Source organism: Lytechinus pictus, chromosome 5 (assembly GCF_037042905.1).
Source record: "Lytechinus pictus isolate F3 Inbred chromosome 5, Lp3.0, whole genome shotgun sequence".
In the NCBI taxonomy this organism is placed as follows: Eukaryota; Metazoa; Echinodermata; class Echinoidea; order Temnopleuroida; family Toxopneustidae; genus Lytechinus; species Lytechinus pictus.
The window spans coordinates 16,031,074-16,037,570 of NC_087249.1; positions in this window are offsets into that span (position 1 = coordinate 16,031,074).

Here is a 6,497-nt window from a genome sequence, read left to right on the forward strand (position 1 = left end):
AACCAAGGCTACATACAAACTTGGTTGCAGTCACAGTGCTCACAGTGTTTCTTGGGCAACTAATTAAGTTCCCATAAAATCCAGCATTGACAAATTACTGCTCACCCATGGGACTGAACAGATCCAGTAGTAATCCCTCTCTATGCCCATATGAAAAAAAAATGCTGAGATATGCACCGTTGATTTTGTATGAATATTTTTTCCAACCATTACGTCATTTTAGGTACGGGTCTAAAAGGGATTCCCGAAATTGCCGGATCCTATTAGTGGTGTGCGTCCATATGGGATCATATTTTTATTTTTATTCATTGTCTTTGGCCTTGACAAATTTCCCAATAAACAATTAAACAGGAAGTTTACAGAAGTATTCAGGCGAGCAGTACATAGTCATAATTTCGCGATGAAGTGCAATGTTATTCTTTCAATGGTTCCGAGTATAAAGAGAGCGGAATAATTCATTTCATTTCGTATTGACTCTATGCAGGTTTGTGCTATTCCCGATATGTAGACTTTCTAAGACAAGAAAGGATGATTGAGCTGACGAAAGAACAATATTTTGAATTGATGCACAAAAGCCTAACATATAATTACAGAATTGATAATAAAAATCATTGACATTACAGGTAAAATAATAAACATAAGACTAAATAACAACTACAACGATGATTACTGATAATGATGATAACATTTAATTATTGTATAGTGCTTATGTCTGTAAGATACGAAAACCCCTGGCGCTCCAGAATAATCAGCCGTATACTGATTAGCTGGTGATCAGCCTTTCAAAGAATAAATCCTCGTCGATTAATAATCTTTTCCACCTAGGATGAATGTGACAAATGTATATCAGAACTTTATCTAAAAAAAAACAGTGCGATTGGATTCGAATCCCGAACATTGTGATTTGTATATTCTAGAAATGTTCGAAAATATAGAATGGGCGACTTCAAGTTCAGTGTTGACTTTTTGGTGTTGGTGTTAGGTCAATTTTTACACGATTACAACACCAATCATGAAATGAAGATGGTTCAGAAAAGTCACTCACTTGTTGTTGAGATGTGCAATAACGTGATCTGGATCAGTTTTACAAACTCTGAATAAGATTTGGAGCTAGGGGAAGCAATCCAAATTTCAACACCAACACCAATGCCAACACCGGACTTGTAATCACCCAATATTTGCAACATACTTAAAACTGACTTACCCGATGTTACGAAGGTGTGGTAAATGGGCCTATATTGCATCATGAGAGCCTATTCTTCCAAGCTTGTTTCACGTCCAGTACATGTTGGATCAAATTCCATCAAGCACGTTGAAATGTGTGTATAAACATGCATTCTACCATCCCTTACATGGACCCGATAAATATTTCGAAAATAGTTTTCATCAAGCGAGACCTCTTGATTGACGTCAACAAAAGAGTATACACATGGCCACGTTTTTTTCTGTGATTCTTCACCGAAGCATGGCGATATGGGCACACACCACTAACTATTTCCCCATAGACTCATGTGTCCAAAATGAGATTTTAAGAAATCGCCAAAAATAAGTCTTAATAATGACATCATCCACACCTTTATCATTTGGTAGTTCATCCAATATCCTTCAAACGCTAAAGATATGAAAAGGTGTTTTTCAATATGTTTTCCCGCTACAGGGGCTCGAACCAAGGCTACATACAAACTTGGTTGCAGTCACAGTGCTCACAGGGTTTCTTGGGCAACTAATTAAGTTCCCATAAAATCCAGCATTGACAAATTACTGCTCACCCATGGGACTGAACAGATCCAGTAGTAATCCCTCTCTATGCCCATATGAAAAAAAAATGCTGAGATATGCACCGTTGATTTTGTATGAATATTTTTTCCAACCATTACGTCATTTTAGGTACGGGTCTAAAAGGGATTCCCGAAATTGCCGGATCCTATTAGTGGTGTGCGTCCATATGGGATCATATTTTTATTTTTATTCATTGTCTTTGGCCTTGACAAATTTCCCAATAAACAATTAAACAGGAAGTTTACAGAAGTATTCAGGCGAGCAGTACATAGTCATAATTTCGCGATGAAGTGCAATGTTATTCTTTCAATGGTTCCGAGTATAAAGAGAGCGGAATAATTCATTTCATTTCGTATTGACTCTATGCAGGTTTGTGCTATTCCCGATATGTAGACTTTCTAAGACAAGAAAGGATGATTGAGCTGACGAAAGAACAATATTTTGAATTGATGCACAAAAGCCTAACATATAATTACAGAATTGATAATAAAAATCATTGACATTACAGGTAAAATAATAAACATAAGACTAAATAACAACTACAACGATGATTACTGATAATGATGATAACATTTAATTATTGTATAGTGCTTATGTCTGTAAGATACGAAAACCCCTGGCGCTCCAGAATAATCAGCCGTATACTGATTAGCTGGTGATCAGCCTTTCAAAGAATAAATCCTCGTCGATTAATAATCTTTTCCACCTAGGATGAATGTGACAAATGTATATCAGAACTTTATCTAAAAAAAACAGTGCGATTGGATTCGAATCCCGAACATTGTGATTTGTATATTCCAGAAATGTTCGAAAATATAGAATGGGCGACTTCAAGTTCAGTGTTGACTTTTTGGTGTTGGTGTTAGGTCAATTTTTACACGATTACAACACCAATCATGAAATGAAGATGGTTCAGAAAAGTCACTCACTTGTTGTTGAGATGTGCAATAACGTGATCTGGATCAGTTTTACAAACTCTGAATAAGATTTGGAGCTAGGGGAAGCAATCCAAATTTCAACACCAACACCAATGCCAACACCGGACTTGTAATCACCCAATATTTGCAACATACTTAAAACTGACTTACCCGATGTTACGAAGGTGTGGTAAATGGGCCTATATTGCATCATGAGAGCCTATTCTTCCAAGCTTGTTTCACGTCCAGTACATGTTGGATCAAATTCCATCAAGCACGTTGAAATGTGTGTATAAACATGCATTCTACCATCCCTTACATGGACCCGATAAATATTTCGAAAATAGTTTTCATCAAGCGAGACCTCTTGATTGACGTCAACAAAAGAGTATACACATGGCCACGTTTTTTTCTGTGATTCTTCACCGAAGCATGGCGATATGGGCACACACCACTAACTATTTCCCCATAGACTCATGTGTCCAAAATGAGATTTTAAGAAATCGCCAAAAATAAGTCTTAATAATGACATCATCCACACCTTTATCATTTGGTAGTTCATCCAATATCCTTCAAACGCTAAAGATATGAAAAGGTGTTTTTCAATATGTTTTCCCGCTACAGGGGCTCGAACCAAGGCTACATACAAACTTGGTTGCAGTCACAGTGCTCACAGGGTTTCTTGGGCAACTAATTAAGTTCCCATAAAATCCAGCATTGACAAATTACTGCTCACCCATGGGACTGAACAGATCCAGTAGTAATCCCTCTCTATGCCCATATGAAAAAAAAAATGCTGAGATATGCACCGTTGATTTTGTATGAATATTTTTTCCAACCATTACGTCATTTTAGGTACGGGTCTAAAAGGGATTCCCGAAATTGCCGGATCCTATTAGTGGTGTGCGTCCATATGGGATCATATTTTTACAGCTATCTGGAAGCAAACACGGAAAATGTAATTTGCTTTTTTGTATTGTATTTTCACCATATTCAAAAGGGGAAAGCTTGGTTTGTCCATGGCGATCTTTGAACGAAGTTGAAGACGAAATGGACATGATTTCTCAGCTTCTCATTTCGATGCCCATGTTTGATGTAAATATAGCTGAATATATATTATAGTCAATGATGCGTAACATGAAGGCATTATGCTACATGAACAATACGTTCTATCTTGAACTCATCCGCCCACCCCCTCTTTTTTATCTACATGTATGTATATATGTCTGTCTCTCTCTCTCTCTTCTACCAGATCATGCCAGATTTTACTATGTCAACTTTTCTCCCTCTCATCCTATCGTTCTCCGTATATAAATTTGGATAGTCGACTGTGATGTTCAAGATATACAGTGCGTCCCACAAAAAACGAAACCGAGATTTATCGATGATTTATCATAACTTAATCGCAAATACAATAGACAAATGACCTACCATTGTAAAGCTTAGAATCTCTTCTTTCATCTGAAATTAATCAGATTAATTCTCATTCACGCATTAGTGAGCAAAAACAATTTGAAAAGGGGATACCAAAAAGTCACTTGGCGGGCCGTATCTGGGTTTTAAAAAGAAAACCACATTTTTTTAAAAAAAGTTCAATATCTGCTCTTTAATTTCATACCTCAATTACAGAAAATGGTCAAGAAATAACAAAGTTCTGGTTATTTGAAATAAGGCTTGAATTTCAATAATTTCATAAAATGAAGAGGTTTTACAGGCTAGCGTTCAAACTCACTCGACACTCCGTTTTGTTGACGATCAGCCATGCATTAAAGTAGAACTATATTGAAAATCGTAAAAATGGAAAATCATATATCAAATTAAAGGAGAAAATAAGGAGAACACGATGGTGTAAATCATTTATCATGGAGACCGATGGAACTCAGTTAATTGATAGTTTAAAGTTCTCTCTCTGAATGCTTCAAACACGCAGAATTACGTCCGCGAAATTGGGGATTTTTTATGACGTCACTTTCTGTACGAGAGGCGTGATTGGCTCTCCAACGTGAAGCTCCACTTGCATGCAAAACCTGTTGCGAGGGTACGTTTTCTCTACATTGTCACTGAATACTTCGATCCCGAAATGAAAGAAAACCCAGAAGTTTATCTAGATTTGGATTTTCAAATTGATGATTATGAAGATGAAGAGAATGATGATGAAGTTTCTAGCTCTAGAAAAACAAAGTGACGTGGATAGAGGTATACATTAGGGGAATTACGCCGGTGATTATGAGTCGGATAATTCAACTTGCATGCCGATTCACTATCAACACATGCAGCTGATAGCTGCTCCGCGGGTCAAATCCATGAAAATGAATTCCATCACGACCACATCCAGACAGAGTCTCTTTCTCCTATCAACAACATAATGAGAATGAAAATAATGATATAACTGTACTTACAAACAAGTAAATATATCCGAACCTAGGCTGAATGTAAATCAACTCAAGGAATAACAGCAGACGATATGCACCGACGATGAATTTCACGTGGCTGGGAGATTGTCACTCGTTCTGTTAGATAAAATTTCTATCTCATTATTTTGACTAAATTACGTAACTCGGATAATTAGTATTCTACATAAAAATTAAATAACACCTGGTACTATATTTTTTGAATTACGATAAAACCTTTTTGAAGCAAAGAAAATGAGGTGAATTAAAATTAGATATAAAAGATCATCCGCCTAGCTCGCATTCGATTGTAAACAATCAGCAAGGCGAGCACATAGAGTTGGATAAAGCTACGCTTTATCCAACTCTATGGGCGAGCAAGCCACTGAACTGAAAATACGTATTTTCAGTTCAGTGGAGCAAGCTGGCCATGTGCTTTTGATTGTTTGTTTACAATCGCATGCGGCTAAGTGGATGATCCTTTATATCTAATTTTAATTTACCTCAATTTCTTTGCTTCAAAAATATTTTATCGTAATTCAAAAAATAGTACCAGGTGTTACTTAATTTTTATGTAGAATACTAATTCTCCGAGTTTCGTAATTTAGTCAAAATAATGAGATAGAAATTTTATCTAACAGAACGAGTGACAATCTATTCCAGCCACGTGAAATTCATCGTCGGTGCATATCGTCTGCTGCTATTCCTTGAGTTGATTTACCTTCAGCCTAGGTTTGGATATATTCACTTATTTGTAAGTACAGTTATTTTATTATTTTCCTTCTCATTATGTTGTTGATAGAGGAAAGAGACTCTGTCTGGATGTGGTCATGCTGCATGGAATTCATTTTCATGGATTTGACCCGCGGTGCAGCTAGCAGCTGCATGCGTTGGTAGCGAATCGGCTTGCAAGTTGAATTGTCCTACTCATCATCACCGCCGTAATTCCCTTAATTTACCACCATCCACGTCACTTTGTTTTTCTAGAGTTAGAAACTTTATCATCATTCTCTTCATCTGCATAATCATCAATTTGAAAATCCAAATCTAGATAAACTTCTGGGTTTTCTTTCATTTCATGATCGAAGTATTCAGTGTCAGTGTGGAGAAAACGTACCCTCGCAAGTCGCAACAGGTTTTGCATGCAAGTGGAGCTTGACGTGGGAGAGCCAATCACGCCTCTCGTACAGACAGTGACGTCATCAAATTCGAGTCAATTCAGAGACCGATGCGAGGCATATTTCGGAGAGGCATTTTAGCGCTTTTTAATTGGCGATTTCCACCTTATGTATTATTTTCGTTATTTTTGAATGACCTAATGGTAATCCTCACATCATTACCTCTCCACTGATATAAAATAAGGCCATATTCATCATCAATATATTTCTCCTTTTAGTCTTTTGTTACCGTG